A 19,594-nucleotide genomic window follows, 5' to 3' on the forward strand; every position below is an offset into this window, starting at 1 on the left:
CTTAGCACTTCATGTAACTTGTGGAAGGAAGAGAGCCTTCAACTATGATTAAAAGCTATGCAGAACATTATTTGGAATTCCAGTCATATGAGTTTGTCATCAATGTGATGAGCTCTTCAACTCTAAGTGAGCTGATATTTAAGAGAATTAATAATTTCAAAGCTCCCAGTAACACAGAAAGCTTTGTTTTCTCTACATAATTACATTTTTATCACATGGTATTCAACTATTAGTGGACACATTTATGAATGTTTTTCTTTTAAGAGGGAAAACATGTTCCAGTAAAAACTGCTAAAGAAAGATAAGTAGGACATTTTCTGTAGTAATTTATAATTTCATTAATCATTGCATTGCTGAAATAAATAGATACATTTTATAAAAGAAAAATACAAAGTCTTATTACATTGAACTTAATATAGTAAATAAGCTAATGTTATGATCTTTAAATTAAATCCTACTGGAAGGAATTTTTATGTTTTCATTTTAGAAGTTGTGAGTTTTAAAAATTCTATAATAAATAATTGAAAAAAATTAATACTTTTGAAAAAATCTTTTCATGAATTTATTTTTCATTAGCATTGTAAAGAATGCTAATTTTAGTGCTGTAAAACTTTTAATACACAACTTATGGTGATCTACCTTTTCATTGATAGAAGTACTATAATATATTGATTGCTATACTTAGAAATATGATATCAAGTTGAAAAAACCTTAAAGGTACTTCAATGGAATACAAGCAAGAATGCTATGGATAATCTTTAGAACATTCTTGGAATGCCTTTAGTAACAGGGTAATGATTATATAGGAGAAATATACTGTTGTAATTTCTGAGATTATTAGTTTGTTTTCTTGTATTTTAAATCACAATGTTCCTCCCTAAAAGAGTATTCCTTTTCCCTAATTTATTCACCAAATAAGCAACTATTTCATCAGACAATTTTTAAATATTTGAAGATAAAGATTATAATTTTAAAAATCATTGACTTTTCAATCAACATAAGTCAATTTCCTCCAATTAGTCTGACTATGAAAGCATTTTTAATTCCCTGATCATTCTGGTTTCCTTATTCTAAAATGTTTTAGTTAATACATCTCTTAAAATTTTCCTAAAATTACACATAATCTTTAATAAAATATTTTTTTACCATGGTAAAGTACAAGAGATTAGACTTCTAGGCTTCAAGGCAGGATCAGGCATTAAGGCAAACAGCTGAATTCTCCCAACATTCCCCTCTAGACTATTATAAAATTATATTTCAAAATGAATTCTGGAGTGAGTGGAAGACCAAACAAAAGGTTGCGATGAGATTTTTTTTCTACCCCAAGATAACCTGGGATATTGGAGGGAGAAGTGCATGACACTATTGTGGTAGCTGGCCCAGAGTCCATGTCAAAGCAAAAATGGTATGACCTTTTAAGGTGATCACAATAGCAGCCCTAATGGTAGAGGTCATAAATAAATGTCACAGATTAGATCTTATAGATAGAGAGCCTGAAAAACTATGGACATTGGTTTGCAATACTGTTCTGAAGGCAGCAGCAACAGTAGCAACAAGAACAAAAACTTTCAAAATAAAAGTAGATCAAGAAAACAAAATGAGCACCTGATAAGACTTTACAAATGGCTAAAGAAGGAAGGGGAAAGGTAAAAATAAAAGGGAGAGATAAAGCTAAATGAAAAGAGAATTCCAAAAAAATGTTTTCTTAAATGAGCCATGCAAAGAAATAAAGAAAATAGAGGAATGGGAAAGATGAGATCTCATCAAGAAAATTAGACATCTCATGGAAACATTTCATGCAAAAATGGGCAGGACAAAAGACAAAAATGGTAGAGACTTATAGAAGTAGAAGAGATTAAGAAAAAGTCTCAAGAATATACAGAAAAATCTATACAAGAAAAATATTAACATTACTGACAACCACCATTAATCTAGAGCAAATACCCTGGAAAATGGATGTAAAATAGGTGTTAGGAAACATTGTTAATAATAAGACTAGTGGAGGTGTAGAGAGAATTCCAGAAGAACTATTTAAAATTCTCTAAGGTGATGCTTTTATGGTCCTGCTCTCAATTTGCCAGCAAATTTTGGAAAATTTCAACATTGAGTTGAAATAGGAAAAGAAAACAACCCACCACACAATTTATATCCCAAACCTAAAGAAGGTGAAAGAAAACAAATTTATAAACTTTTAATTCATGTCTTCCTTGTATAGTACTTTCATAATGTTAAATCTTAATGTGAATGGTTGTTCTCTTTAAGTAAAAAAAACAAACTGAACAAAGAATAAGCAAAGTGACTTATATTAGGATGTACAGAGGAGGCAATCCAGTTATTCAGTCATGTCTATTTCCCTACCTCCCAATTAGAATACCAATTTATATTTTTGATAATTTTTCCCTCCTTTTATCCATCCCCTCCCGTAGACGACAAGGAATCCTATATATGCAAAATATGTGCAATTTTCTATGCATATTTCCATAATTATCATGCTGCACATGAAAAAATCAAATCAAAAAGGAAAAAAAATGAGAAAGAAAACAAAATGCAAAAAAACAACAACAAAAAAGTGAAAGCACTATATTGTGATCCACATTCAGTAGCCACAGATCTCTTTCTGAGTAGAGATGACTCTCTTCATCACAAGACTATTGGAATTGGCTTGAATCATTTTCCAGTTGAAAAAAAGCCACATCCATTGCAATTGATCATCATATAATCTTTTTGTTACTGTGTACAATGTTTTCCTGGTTCTACTCACTTCATATAAAATCAGTTCATGTAAATCTCCCTAGGACACTCTGATATCATCCTCAGATGATATCGTTTCTTATAGATCTACAATATTACATAGCATTCATATACAATAACTTATTGAGCCATTCTCCAATTGATAGTCACTCAGTTTCCAGTTTCTTGCCACTACAAAAAGGGTTGCTACAAACATTTTTATGCACATAGGTCCTTTTCCCATTTTTATGATCTCTTTAGGAATACAGGACCAATGGAGATACTGCTTTATCACAGGCTATGCACAGTTTGATAGCTCTTTGGGCTTAATTCCAATTTGTTCTCCAGAAGGGTTGGATCAGTTCAGAACTCCACTGAGAATATTTTAGTGTCCCAGTTTCTGCATAGCCCTTCCAACATTTATCATTATCTTTTCCTGTCATTTAGCCAATCTAAGAGGTGTGGGGTGGTAACACAGAGTTATCTTAATTTGCATTTCCCTGATCAATATCAATTGATCTTGACTTTCATATGACTATAAATGGTTTTAATTTCTTCATGTAAAAATTGTCTGTTCAGATCTTCTTTTTTTTTTAGTTGTATGCTCAATTCACTGATCTTCTCTTTCTCTATTTTATGCATATAAACATCTAGAAGAGATTAGAATCCAACTAGAATTCAGTTTTCTGCATACCAGTTTCACACTCTTTTTACCATATCATCTTGGAATAATGGAAACTTTTACCATATCATCTTGGAATAATGGAAACTTCTGGAATTTTTGGAAACTAATGGAATTTTACCTGGTAAAAATTTTTCAGTAGTAAAACAAAACTGAAAGCTTTCTTTAAAATTTGCCACCTAGGCTTAGTTGTACCAGATCTATAATTATATTATAGAGCAGCAGTTACAAAAACCATTTGGTATTGGCTAAGGAATACATTAGTTGATCAGTGGAATAGGTTAGGTTCAAAGGACAAAACAATCAATAACTATAGCAATTTAATATCTGACAAACCCAGAGATCCCAGCTTTTGGGATAAGAACTGACTGTTTGACAGAAATTGCTGGAAAATTTGGAAACTAGTATGGCAGAAACTAGGCATCAACCCACACTAACACTGTAGACCAAGATAAGGTCAAAATGGATTCATGACATAAACATAAAGAATGAGATTATAAATAAATTAGAGGAACACAGGATAGTTTACCTCCTAGACCTGTGGAAGAGGAAGGAATTTATGACCAAAGAAAAACTAGAGATCATTACTGATCACAAAATAGAAAATTTTGATTATATCAAACTGAAAAGTTTTTGTACAAACAAAACTAATGCAGATAAGATTAGAAGGGAAGCAATAAACTGGGAAAATATTTTTACAGTCAAAGGTTCTGATAAAGGCCTTATTTTCAAAATATATAGAGAATTGACTCTAATTTATAAGAAATCAAGCCATTCTCCAATTGATAAATGGTCAAAGGATATGAACAGACAATTCTCAGATGAAGAAATTGAAACTATTTCTAACCATATGAAAAGATGCTCCAAGCCATTATTAATCAGAGAAATGCAAATTAAGACAATTCTGAGATACCACTACACACCTGTCAAACTGGCAAGAATGGCAGGGTAAGATAATGCGGAATGTTGGAGGGGATGTGGGAAAACAGGGACACTGATACATTGTTGGTGGAATTGTGAATACATCCAACCATACTGGAGAGCAATTTGGAACTATGTTCAAAAAGTTATCAAACTGTGCATGCCCTTTGACCCAGCAGTATTATTACTGGGCTTATATCCCAAAGAGATCATAAAGAAGGGAAAGGAATCTGTATGTCCACGAATGTTTGTGGCAGCCCTCTTTGTAGTGTCCAGAAACTGGAAACTGAGTGGATGCCCATAAATTGGAAAATGGCTGAATAAATTATGGTACATGAATATTATGGAATATTATTGTTTGGTAAGAAATGACCAATAGGATGATTTCAGAAAGGCCTGGAGAGACTTACACGAACTGATGCTGAGTGAAATGAGCAGGGCCAGGAGATTATTATATACTTCAACAACAATACTATATGATGATCAATTCTGATGGAACTGGTCATTTTCAGCAATGAGATGAACCACCATCAGTTCCAATGTAGCAGTAATGAACTGAACCAACTACGCCCAGTGAAAGAACTCTGGGAGATGACTAAGAACCATTACATTGAATTCCCAATCACTATATTTTTGCCCACCTGCATTTTGGGTTTTCTTCCCAGGCTAATTTTACAACATTTCAGAGTCCGATTCTTTTTGTACAGCAAAATAATGGTTTGGTTATGTATACTTATTGTGTATCTAATTTATACTTTAATATATTTAGCATTTACTGGTCATCCTGCCATCTAGGGGAGGGGATGGGAGGAAGGAGGGGAAAAATTGGAACAAAAGGTTTGGCAGTTGTCAATGCTGTAAAACTACCCATACATAGAACTTGTAAATAAAAAGCTATTTTAAAAAATAAATAAAATTTGCCATCTAAACAGCATGCTTTACAATATTATATTGATTTGCACAATTATAGAATATAACATCATGTACATGTTTTGGATTGCTGACAAAGCAGGTCAACATGAAATCATACTTCTAAAAAATCTACCAGATTACATGCTGTGGTTCAGGTTTGTGTTTTTATGCATGTTAAAATAATGTCACATATTTCATGGTCAACTTTGAGTTGTTTCATCACTTGACATTAAATGGAAAATCAAAGTCACTAAGATCTTGAAAAGCATCCAATCAAATTATTTTAAATGATATAGTGCTTCAGTATGCCTTTGGTGGTCTGAGCCAAGAGTAACAAAGTCTAAGAGTAAGACATCCCTTAGCAAGTGCTAAATAATATTTTGAGATTAGATCACTGCAAGATAGAGGGGAAAACATTTCAAATAATATAACATCACATGAATCATTGGCAAAATCTAGTTAGTGAATCCAAACCATTGTGAAGCAATTGATTAGTGTGAAACACTGGCTTTGTTTCTTCAAAGTTATCACAGATCTTAAAAGTTAAAATTATATAGCTTTCATCAAAATCTAAGAGGCAAACAAATCTCTTTTTAGAAAGTAAAATGCTATAGGTTATATATCAGTCATCTGATGTAAATAAACACAAAATATAAGTACCATATTCAAATTTATAAGAGAAATCAAGTTAATTCTAAAGAGAAACAGGAATTTGGATGTATAGAAACATTAAAATAAGCCTCTAAGGTGTGGAAAAGGGGACATAGTTCTTATTTATCTTTTTTTTTTTTGATTGTGAGGAAAGTACACATTGACAAAATTTTGAGGATATACTTGTTAACACATACTGATGTCAACTTCATCATAAGAAAAAAAAATTATTACCAGAGTTAACTATTAAGGGAGGTGTGGAAAACATGGAGCAAAAGTGAGGGATAAGTGATATGCTGTCTAGATGTTGCCCTGATATTTGTGAAATTTTAAACAAAGTGAAGAAAATCTTCAGGACGCTGGAAAAAATTCTTTATTTACTTAAATGAATTTGTGTAAATTGCTGGACAATAGTCACAAAAGATGAGGTGGTTCTTCAAAAGACTGCAATTTATAATTAAGTCTCATATGGTCCAGAATGCCTAGTCATATGCACGTTGAGAAAGATAGAATAATGGACATATTATATTGGTGCAGAGAATACAATTTATAGAGTTTTGTGTTATTTCATAACCTACAATAATATTATTATATTTGAAGCACATTTTATTTGATGTCTTTGTTTTTATTAGCTTGGGAAATAGGTATAGAATATTTTCTCTATTTTTAGAGAGAATATTTATTTTTAAAGTTAGAAAAATGATAAAATTGCCTCTGAGTTCTTTCATTCTATAAGATAATCAAAATTCATACTGTGTTATCTCAAGCTTCATCTTCCAGTCAATTTTATTCCTGTGTAGAAAATTCTAAAATATCTGTATTTCTCTACAGTATTTATCTAAAACTACACATGCCCCCCCTCTCCTTGAAATCATTTATGTAAAATAATATAGTAGACTATTGAAAAATTCATCATTTAAGAATGAGAAAACATGCATAAGACTTGGTTCTAGTACTTGCTTAGCTGCTAACTAGTTTTGTGATTCTGAGCAAATAATTTACTATGGTATAAAAGTCCTTCCTAAGTTCCCTTTCAGCTCTAAAACACGACTATATAATTTCTCTACCTAATAAGAAGGAAAATTGAACTATGTCTTTTTTCTTCTCCTTAAACTCCTTTGCATTTTATTATCAGTAAAGAACTAGAAGAAATCAGACAGCACAAAGAAAAGATACATTGAAAGAAGGTATCTTTTTATAATATGAAAACAAGAAAAATGACTTCTGTATTTTAGAATATTTTATTGACCATATCATATTTTGTCCCTTTTCTTGACTTCTTTACTGATGCATTTTCTTCAAGTTCTTTCTCTGCACAGTTTGATTTTTCTTTGACTTGAAGTTTCATATTCTCTGAATAACACCCCCCAAAATGGCTTTGTTATCCATGGATTTTCTGCATTCCTCTATTCTTCTCTTTCCTAAATCTCTTTTTTTTTTAATGGGCAAGGTTCAACTGAGGGTGGGATGACTGAATATGGAGAGGCTTTGGAGAATCTTTTTGAAGAGTGAGGGAGGAATAGGGATAATGATCACTCTGTGTAAGATTGATAGACAAAGAAGAGACAAAAATGATGTCAAAGTTTTATCTATTAAATACAGAAGATGTATGGAAAGGAAGCCAAATTTGGAATCAGAATGCCTGTCTTATATGATTCCTCTGTGATAAAGCAAAGATCTAGTAAGGTTATCTGCTCTCCCACATAACAGTGATTAGGCTAATTTTCCCTCCTAAAAATCAGCAAAGCCAGGACTTGATTGGCATGGTGATACACTGTGACTTATCATAGTTTCTTGATCACCTAACAACATAAAAATTCCTATGTATATGGAGTCAGGGGTATTTGGATTTGTTGGATGTTTTAAAATTTGGCAAGTCACTTGTGATACTAACTTCCCTGTTTTTCCTTACATAAGCACCTTTTTATGACTTCATTTTCACTGACTGCTTTCCTACTTAAAATTCTTTCCCTATACAACTTCTCTCTCTGGTTTCCTGGGCTTTCTTCAGGTTTTAACCAAAATTATTTGTTTCCTAATTATTGAATGCTTTCTCTTTTAAGTTATTTCTAATTATTTCATATATATTGTATTTTCAGAATATCTTCTCTACATATTTTAAGCACCTAATGGATAAGAACTGTTTTTTTTTTTTTACCTTTTTTTTCTGTAACACCAGTCCTTAACCCTTTGCCTGGTATATAGTAGGCACTTAATAAGGGCTTGTTGAAATAATGAAAACCCACCTTTCTAAACAGACAAATTTCTATATGGAAATGAAAGAGGTTGTAACTATCTAAATTAAATTTCTTATTGTTTCATGGAATCATCTCTTCTATGTCATCCTTTATAATTTGTAAGGAATTGTCTGCTTATGTTTCTCTACCTCAGGACAATTCCCTTCCCAAATCTTTCCTCTGTACTTTTCATTTATTTTGTATCTTTCCCTTTTGGCTCTCATCCTATTTATTTTAAAAAAATTAAACAATCTTTTGTTTAAAAAACCTCTTGCTTCATCTATTCTAGGCATTCTAATAAAATATCATCAATGTTGCATTTTTATCTTAGCCTTTGTGGGAGTTTTGGAATAATTTTCTTTTTTTAGCTTTATGACTTCATCATCTTTATTAACATAATATTGTGTGTATGTGTGAATGTAGTTATATTTTTGCTGTTTATTTTTTCCAATCACTCCTGACTTTAGACTTGATATTAGTTACAGACTGAAGCATTTCTAAAGTTAAGATCTTATCTGATCCTCTTGCTGTTTTCTTGGGATATTAAATGTTAGGATCTTTCCAAATTGAGGCTCTCAAGGACAATTCAATCTGAGGACAGGAGAACATTCAGTGCTCAACAAATAAGCTAAATCAGGGCAAAATCTGATTGCTGCCACTCTTGTTGGAGCTCTTCACCTTCCTGAATGGGATATGTTGCTGCTAGACTTAGTCACTTTCAGGGCCCTGGGAAGCTATGCTAGTTTCAGAATGACAACTTTTGGCCTAGGATTATTGCTTTATCAGTCTAAAGACTTCAGTTTGGGCTAAAAGTCAGAACTGAGATTTTTTTGGGATCTAAGTAATACTTTGAACTTGTTCCTTTCTTGATATAAGGCTCCATGGGTTTCCTGGAATGCCACTACAAATTGTAGGTGTTCTCTTTAGTAAAGCCTGAATTTATGAGCCAGAATTAGGTAATGGGCGACAAAGCTCCTAATTGTCACCTGTTCCAAAACCATGAATGAGGTTGTAGTTCCTTTATATAGTTCTGCTCAAACGCAGGGCCTCTCCCTGTACTGGAGTTCTTTGCACTACATGCTTTTGGCCAGATCCCATCTTTGAATGTCCAAAGATCATCGTTTTTCTTCCTAGATTCATCTGAACTGCAGAATGATGCATTGTGATTTTTTCTTGGATTAAGAAATTATGTCTTGTGAGTTTTCTGGATATGTTTGGAGGAGATTTTATTGTTTGTTTTTGCTTTTTTTATGGGGAGGAAAAGACATCACTTCTTCCTGCACCTATACCATACTGCATCTACCCTCCTGTACTACAACTTTTAAGTCTCTTTTATATGAAACCATCTTCTATTTTCTACTTGATATAACATTCCTCTTTTGTATGTTTGTTGCTTTGTGAATCAGACTGATCCACTCCACAGCACATTGACATGCCTTGCACATCTCTGTCTCAAAGATTTATTCATGCCAATCTCTCCTGTTTGGTTTACCATTCTTCTCTGTGAAAATAAACTCTATCAATTCATTAAGACCTATCACCTATGATATCTCTCACTATAATATCTCTTTTTATTCTGAAAACCTGTAAAATTTTATGTATAGCATAGATTTTGTACATTCCATAAGTAAAACAAGAGATCCAGACAACTGATTTCTCTCTTGATTATTTAAGTTTGACTTTGAGATCAATGATTATAGCTCTATTTTTTTAAAAATAAATTCTTCTCCCAATCTTTGTTGTAGTGATTTTATATATATATATACATATATATAAGTATATATATATGTATATATATATAAACAAACAAATATGTATGTGTGTGTATGTATGTATTCATGGTATAGTCAATAGATCACTGGCCTTGTAATCACAGATACTTATCTGGATGATACAAATCTGATCTCAGACACATTTTAGCTTAAACAAATTAGCTTAAGCCTGTTTGCCTCAGTTTCCTCATACGTAAAATGAATTGGAAAAGAAAATTCCAAGTCACTCAGAATCTTTGCCACAATAAAAAAAATGGAGGTCACAAATAGTTTGAAATAGTTGAAAATAACTGAATGATTTTTAATATTTCATATCACCCATGTTGTTCCTATTATAAGCACTTTAATATATATACTTTCATCTTTCCTTTTCTAAAAAATGATAAAAGAAATAAGAACCTGTATTTGTATTCCCTATTTTTTTTATTTGGAAAAAAAATCATGGTTTTAATTTAAATATGAATATATACCTCTTATACAACCAATATCATTACATTAGAGTTGTTAATCAATGGAACTTGGAGGAACATTCTTTTTTCAAATTCTTTTTTTAACCTTATAACTTTTCATTTTCAAAATGCATGCAAAAGTAGTTTTTAACTTTCACCTTTGCAGAACCTTGTACTCCAAATTTCCTCCCTCCCTTTCCTCATCCCCTCCTCTAGGTAGCAAGTAATCCAATATATGTTACACATGTACAACTCCTCTATGCATATTTCCATATTTATCATGCTCCAAAAGAAAAAATCAGATCAAAAAGAAGAAAAATGAAAAGGAAAACAAAAAGCAAGAAAATGATAACAAAAAGGTGAAAAAAAATTAAGTTGTGATCCACATTTTCAGTCCCAACAATCCATTTTCTGGTTTCAGATAGCTATCTCCATCACACATCTATTGTAATTAGCCTGAATCACCTCATTGTTGAAAAGAGCAACATGCATCAAAATTGATCATCAAGTAATCTTCTTGTTGCTAAACACAATATTCTCTTGGTCCTACTTACTTCACTTAACATAAGTTCATATAAGTCTCTACCAGCCTTTCTGAAATCATCATCTGATCATTTCTTATAGTAAAATAATATTCTGTAATATTCATATACTATAACATTTTAAGTCATTCCCCAACTGATGCCAGTTTCCAGTTTCTTGCCACTTTTGCCTCCCTATTAATCCATTTTAATTTTTGGCTGGGTGGTTCATGTGGCTTACAAAAAGAGTGATAGAATGATTAATTCTATATTAAATAAGAAATATAAATATGGAAATATTATTGAATTGAGAAATGATAAATGGGAATAACATTTACCAAATACATTATGTGGCCTTTTCTAAATGACCATCTATATAAGAATCCTGCTGAATGAGTGTAAAGAATGGATGGGATAGATGTAATTGCAAAATCAGTACAACAAATAGAAATGAAGACACAAAATGAAGAAGCCTGGCATTATATATCTAATGATGCTAGTGTTGAGGCTGATGCCTTCATGTCATCACTTTATATTTTAGGGTTTTTTTTTTTGCTATATTCCACTAATGATTAAAGCTTTTATCAGAATGGAGTCAAGAAATATCTAACTTGCTGATCAACAATATTTCACAGTCACAGTCATTCTTAGCCAGAAGTAAGGTTCCTCTGAATATGATGCACTCTTGAATCATGTTCATGAAATAAACATAAGTGAGGGGGGGAAGACTGTCTGGTTTCAAAAACAGTACCCCTTATCAAATGATATGTTTCAATCAATATAGTTGCATTCCATTTTCTGCCTGTAGTCTTTCACTGAGAGTGACAGAACTATGAAAGCTCTGAGATTATTTTTGTCCTGATTCTTTATGCTACAGTTGTCAAAATCCCCATCTTTTTCACTGTTGTCAAGATAGACAATGCACTTCAAAAAACTGTTTTATCCCAAGAATCAAATCCTTTGACCTCATTATACTGTCTTAGAAAGGTTAAAGAACTTTACTTTAAAAGTAAGTCAGTAGCAGTCATGTTAAAAGAAAACATAAAGCAAACAGCAACAAAAAATAACAAATTGATGTTGAGCTTCCCCACAATAAAGGTAGCTAAGTGAGTCACAATGATGATTTCTTGTATCATAAGAAAAAATGGCTTTAGAATCCCACATCGTTTTTTTTCTCCTCCTCCTCCTTCTTCTCCTTTTTCTTCATTATTTTCTTCATTTAAATTTCTCTTGAGTTATCTCAAGAGTATTTAAAGGAGAATATTTAGCTCCTAAATTTGCTCAAAAGAAAAATACTTGTTTTCTATTTTAACATTGCAACATTTATGATCCATGGTCTAAGGGAACCAAAACCTCTTGCTTATATTGACCAAGGTTTTAATTCTTGGGGCTTATACCCTCCAAAAAAAGTATTTTTTTTCACTTTGGCCTTTGCTCTCAATCCACAGTTTTTGTCCAGGGACATTTCTAACAAAGTTCAGATGTAGTTTGTGGCTAGGTTTCTGATGTTTAGATAACAGAACCTCTAAATAACTTAGAGGAACACAGTATGCAATATAGATATCTGGTATATGTCAATATCATTTAAAATTATTCTTCAGAAAATCCATATTATGCAAAATTCGTACAGGAGCCCATAGATGACCCCAAAAAGGGAAAATACTCTGCCCATTACACTTTTTTTCAAAAGTTAAATAAAATTCAAAAGATGCTAAAGGAGCATTCCCCTTTATTTAAACATCTGAATAACTTAGCAATAGTGGGTTAGCAAGGTTTAAATGCCTAGAACTCCCTCCCACCCAGCCACCTACACCCACACCCAGATCCATACCCCCCCATCCCTCCCCCATACACTCACATACATAAAACAAAACAAATGAAACCACTTGTTTAGAAACCCCTTTCTTTAGGAAACATTTCATTAAGATCATTTTCCCTCTCTCTAAGTGCTATAGTGCCAACATGGTTGAAGTCATTGAATTCCTACATGCACATATGATTTTTTGGTTATCCAAAGAAATCAATGTCCACTCTCAGAATCTCTTATTTCAGGCTGTAGAGATATATTTAATTTTGTACTATGTTTCTGAGAGAATTCCTGTTGGAATTGGGGTTGAATTATTGCAATATCTTAGGCATGGAAAGTTCCATCACAACAATAAAATATTTAGATCATCCTTACAAAACTTATGATTTCTGACCTGTCCTCATAAAAAAGAAACAAGCACAAAGTATCCAAGAAGCAAAACAAACACACATGTATGCATGAACACACACACAAACACCTATATCAGAATAGATATCTAAATAAAGATATAAACAGTATGCTTTCTATGAAAATCAACATTGTTACTCCCAGACTGGAGATAGGAAAGAGGGTAGGAAAAAAAAAGTATTCCAATCTTAGGGCCTCCTAGAGTTCATGTCCACCTCCATGCCATTGAAACCAAGGTATCAAGCCTATAAACTTAATGAGTTAATTGAAATGATCAGTAAATTGACTAAAAATTTCCTAATCAATACCCCCATACATAACAAATAGTAACTTTTGAAAGAATTAGAATTTCAATTCTCAATACTTGTAGATATCTGTGGCCTTAATAAAGACTTTTGTGATATAATCCTTAATTATTTTCACAATTCAAAGGGAACATATGTAAGACTGATACAAAAATGCATACAAAACACAAAATTAAGAGCAGATCAAATTGATATTTTGTGATTTACTCTGTTTACTTTAGAGTAGGAAGACCAGATGAATGTGAACATTACTTATATGGATCATATCTTGTCTCATTTCTCTTTCTTTCAACTCCTATATAGCCTTTCTCTAATGCTTCATTGAAACTTAAAGATATTGTTTGAAACTACCACACTTTGCTATTTCATTTGCTTTTTCTTACTAATGGGCAGTGTAGAAAAAGGGATAGAGTCAATTAAAAACTCAAAACACAAATTCAAGCTCTTTCTCTGCAATATACTATTTATATGTCTGTGGGTTTATTCTTTAACCTCCTAGTGCATTAAGTAATCTTTAAGACTATGTGACTGATGAGAAGTTGAACTTTTCTTTCCACAAACTTATCAAATACCATGTATTTAAAAGACATCACTTTTATTTTTTCTTTTAGCAATTATCTTTTTAATTGTAGTAAGTATGTTTATTTTTTAATACATATTGCTCTATAAATTAAATTTGGAGAGAAAAATCAGCAAACAAGGGAAAACAATAAGAGAGAGAAAAAAAGAACAGGAAAAGAAGAGAACATAGCATGTGTTGATTTACATTCATTCTCCTTAGTTTTTTTTTTTTTTTTTTCCTGGATGCAGATGCTATTTTCTGTACAAAGTCTGTGGGCTTGCTTTGTATCACTAAGCCACTGAGAAGAATCAAGCCTTTCGTAGTTGATCATCACACATTCTTGCTACTATTGTGGACAATGTATTTCTGGTTCTACTTGTTTTGCTCAGCATGACTTCACACAAATCTTGACAAACAGACAGAAAGACAGAGACAGAGTAAGAGAGAATGTCTGTGTATGTGTACTCTGTGTGTGTGTGTGTGTGTGATAGGGAGATCAGGTAAGTAAATACTTTACAATAATTATTTTCTGGAGATAAGGCATTATCAATTGAGAAAACAAGATTGGTATTATGTAAAAGCAGCAACTAGAAAGAGATCTAAGAGAAACTAGGAATTCTGTGCAGTAGAGATGAGACCACAGAATATTCTAAACATTGGGACCATGTGTAAAGCCGTGGATATGGAAAATTAGATTTCATGTATGTGGAATAAGAAATATATAAGGTAATTTGGCAAAAATGTTGAAAGCAGGAATGTGAGCAATGTGAAATTTGCCTAGATAGGTAAACTGTACTTAAATTGTTAAATACTTTAAAATTTAGAGTTTTTATTTACTTAAGGCATAAACATTTTGAAAGTATGAATTCTGAGGATGAGTTAAAGAGTAAAGAGACAAATTGATTACAGAGAACATTTACATCGTAATATAGCCTAGAGAAAAGACCTAAGGCAAAATGGAGTTTGTGTTAGTAGAAAGAAAATGACACTAAAACCAATATAGTGATAGTTTGGTGTTGGAATCTTTACAAATTGTTAATCTACTCTAATCTACTCAAGTCAACTCTAATGACTTGATAGAGACAATAATTATCTAATTTAGCATGGTTCAGTATGATTGATCTGATCCTAGGAAGAGATGTTATGGGACAGAACTTGAAACAAGGTACTAAGTACAACTGATAGAAACAATGCTTGTGTTCACACCTTTAGTGAGCTCATATAAGCAAGAAGTATTTAAGTACTCATTGAAGTTCACACATTTGGGAGATTTCAGGATTTAGTATGAGATATAAAAATTCACACCTCCCTTAATCCCTCCATCAGGAGGAGTCAACCTTTGGGAGATCATATATATATATATATCTATATATATATAGATATATATATCTATATATATATATATATATGAAGCTCTTAGAGCTTCAAAGGAGTTACTTCAGAACATTGTCAGAGTCGGAGATTGAAAGCCAGAAGCCCTCTCTCGGAGGCAAGACAGATTCACCTTTGTGCTGACTGGAGGCTGAAGAAAGCAGAGGCAGAAGCAAAGGACAAAGCTGCAAGATCTCTTGGAACCAAGAAGAAAGATAGGCCTCTAAGAAAAACTAACCAGGCTATTTTGGAAGGAGAAAATAAACATTTGCATTTTATCAGCTGGCTGTATTTTGGAGTGATTAATACTTTTAATTGAAACTATGGCTGCCTCAAGAAAACCTCCCCAAGAAACCTACACCCAGAGAGAATCATATATATTTTAAAGAAGAAAAACACCACAGTTTGGAGGCAAAATCAACTAATTAGACTTAGCAAAAAAAGGAAATGACATAGTCAAGACCATTATTATGCAACTGGGTGATAGCAAAGATAATGATAACATCAGTAGAAACAGTAATTAGAAAAAATATTATTTTTTTTGGTGGGGATAAATAGGGAGAATAATAATAAATTCAATTTCTGGTATGTTTAGTTCAAGTTGTCTGTAGTATATTCAGCTTGTAAAGCCCAGAAATAAGATTAATAAGGCAAGACTATATTTTGGGAAAATGGTTCAGGATACATAGAACCCAGGGGAATTAAGGAGATAAAAAACTTTATAAAGGTAAGAGAGAGACAGACAGAGAAAGACAGAGAGACAGAGAGATACACAGTGAGACAGAGACAGAGAAAGATACAGAGACAGACACATAAATAGAAAAGGAAAGAAATTTAGAAATGGACTTTGGAGAGAAGAAAAGAGGTTTCAAGATAGAGCACTGAGGGACATTCAAACATAGGAAGTAGGACATGGATGATAATTCAACAGAAAACACTGAAAAGAAAAAGTTAAACTAAAAGAGAACTTAAGGAGAAAAGTGTCATGAAATATCAAAGAATAGGAAATAATCAGAAGAAGATTAACAGTATAGTACCTCTACCTCTGATTATTTCTCCTTTCTTTATCCATATAGATACACAAATATGCATGCATTTATATACCCACATATAGATATGCACATATACAGAATGGAGGTATAATCAAGACATTAAATTTATGTCAGTATACACACAAATATATATATATATATATATATATATATATATATATACATATATATATATATACATAGTTATTATAATATATAGACATATATTAAAACTATAGAGGTGTCTAGTTCACAAAATCAATAAATGAATTATTTGTTATGTATCTACATATACCAGGTTCTATATTAACTGAATAATTTAAATCCTTATTTATTAGTAATAAATATCAATAAAATTTAGAAAAAATAAACTTCATTTATAATGACAACAACATATCAAATATTAGCATTAAAGTATGCAAAAGTTTAACATCCAACAAACCTACATAAATAAAAACTGACAAAATGATTCATTCTGTAGAAGTTTATATAAGAAAATAAGAATTTTTTCAGTAAATGGATTTAAATAAACATTAACACCATATACCTCAAAGAATTCTAGATGACTAATAAAATTACACCCTGAAAATATGAATTCTAACCGCAAGGAATAAAATAGTGTAATTTTTCTACATTTTATAAGAGATGATGTGCTTTCTGTTAAGCAAATAAGTTAGGACATTTTAAGGACAAGATATATGTGCTCAAATTTTTTTCTTTAAATTTTTATATAACAAAAACAATAAGATAAAAATGATGATGGGAAAATGTTAATAATCATATGGATCATAAAATATTGACATCTAAAATACAGAAGGAAATATGTAGATACCCAGTTCTAACTTCCAGTCCACAGAGAATAAATAACCAAGGAATATATTAAAGCAGACCACATGAATTGTTAATAATCATTTAAAAATCAATCTCCCTAAAATTCATATATGTAAATTAAAACAACCTTGAAGAATCATCATTAAATCAACAAAAATTATTAATAGCACCAAACTTTTATGATTCTATACTCATTCATTACTGATAGAATTGCATTCTAGTAGAATCTATTTTCTTTGGGGGGAAAAATATCTGACAGTATGCAGTAGGAGTTAAGAAAAATCATAGCTTTTTACCCAGTAGTTCTATTGTGAACAATATGCCTAGAAAATATAATGAAAAGTGTCATTTGTTCCATATTTTTAATAGCAGAATTACTTTAAATTTGGAAGAAACTAAACAGTCAACATAAGAGAAATCATCAAATAATTTGCTATATAATTGAATATTGTAATTTAATTAAAATAGATAAGAATGAGGAATGTAAAGAAATAGTGCATTACTTTAGGATAAAATGTAATATTTTGTTTGGTTTTTATTTGTTTATTGCAGAACTAAAACATAATTCATATTAAATGTAATTTGTTGTTTCTCTCAGGACCAATGACATCCTGAGAGTGATATCTTGACTTGCATGTGAGTTGGATTTAAATGAGGCAGAGTTGTGCAAAGCTATAAGCATCAATCTCTCCTCCAGTCATCAGAGTCCAAAGAGAAGTAACTAAAGCTGGTTAAGATGAAAAGTGAAAAAAAAAAGAAAAAAAAATGATCATGATAAGCAAAGAAAAATTGCTGTGATATTTTATGGGCTAAAATTCATTTATTGCAATGCAAATAGTATCCCAAAATTACAATTGTTTTAAATTATACTTAGTGTAATGTTACTGTAAAATAATATTTTTTTTAAAAAAGAAAATCAATCTCTAGTGGACCACAAGGAAAAAAAATATATATGTCCTAGGATTTTTTAAAAACATATTTTTTTCATTTTCTCAGATCCATGATTTTGCAGTACAATCTCATAAACAAGGCATTGTTAAATATAAAAAAGATCTATTTACTACTTTTGATTAGCATTATATGTGGTTTTCTAATACACATATAAATTTAAAACATACTGCTCTGTTAGAGAATGAATTAGAATTGAATGAGTATAGATACTTGCTCTTGGGCATTGGATTATTAATCATGAAATCGAATATAGAATGCAACACTTTAGGGGGTACATTTTGTAATAAATGAAAGCTTTCAAATAATTAAAAGAAAAAATATATACATATATGTGTGTGTAGGGGATCCCAATAAGAAAACTCAATTGAGTTTAGGTAAACAAGCTAGAAACCTGCAAACATTTTAATCATGAACATTCAGATTGTGTTGACTTTTCTTCTCTTCCGTTATGGATTTTAGCAGTTTATCTGTTTAGTGCTGCACAACATATATAGTAATACTCTCTTCTCTCTCTCTCTCTCTCTCTCTCTCTCTCTCTCTCTCTGCCTGGACAAATCATTTAATCTCCTTGCACTTCCTGAGATAAAAAATAAAGGTTAATTTAGAAGTACATTGTAACATAGAAATGTTAGAAAAGCATTAAGATTGGCAAAGCCTCATTATGATGTTTCTTTGGCTTATTTAACTCACAAATTAATGGAACTCATTCAATCTGCTCCTAGTGGAGTTCTTGATTCAAGTGAACTTGCAACAGCATTGGGAGCACTGATTTGAAGAACATATAAACTCACCAATATATTAGACAGAAAGAGCTTTGGATGGGTTAATTAAGGATCATGCTCAGCAGCTACTTGAATTAGGAAATGACAAAGAATATGAGAGATTAGCTTATATGACGCATCAATCAAGGTTTCCATGAACAGATTGTTGTTACAACAAGGCTCCTGAAGAAATTACACTGGAAGTGCCAACTCCTAAAGAAGATTGTAGAAGAGTACATATAAAGAGCACAAAGGGACTTATTGATGTTTATTTGTATAGAGCAGAACACGATAGCATAAGTAACAAAAATTTTAAAGAAATGTGCACTGCTTTCTTTGAAAGGTTTTCAGTTTATTCTGATCAAGAAGGGTATCTACAAAAGAGCAAATCAAGTGAAAAACAAAAATAAACATCTGAATGATCTTGAAATATTAAAAGTCTGACAGGATTTCATTTTTTTTTTGTTGGTTTGTTTGCTTGTTCCTTTTTATCATTACCTTCATTTCCTCTGTGATGAGAATCACTTTAAAATTTTGTACTTTAAAAATCAGCTATTGAGGACTTCTGTGCCCAATTTGCTTTTAGCATTAAGGTCAATATTAGTTCTCTTGTGTAGAGTTACATCAACTTTTTGTAAAAAATGTCTTTTTATAAGCAATTATTAAAATGTTAATTTGTCATTTAAATAAGT

The 19,594-nt window shown here is 31.5% G+C and overlaps 1 pseudogene; it reads left to right on the top strand.

Annotated features, from left to right (window-relative positions):
* The window catches only part of LOC111719558, a 52,223-nt pseudogene extending 32,911 nt beyond the window's left edge, over positions 1–19,312 (top strand).
* Positions 19,313–19,594: the final 282 nt, after the last annotated feature.

This window comes from Sarcophilus harrisii, chromosome 1, assembly GCF_902635505.1.
Source record: "Sarcophilus harrisii chromosome 1, mSarHar1.11, whole genome shotgun sequence".
Taxonomy (NCBI): Eukaryota; Metazoa; Chordata; class Mammalia; order Dasyuromorphia; family Dasyuridae; genus Sarcophilus; species Sarcophilus harrisii.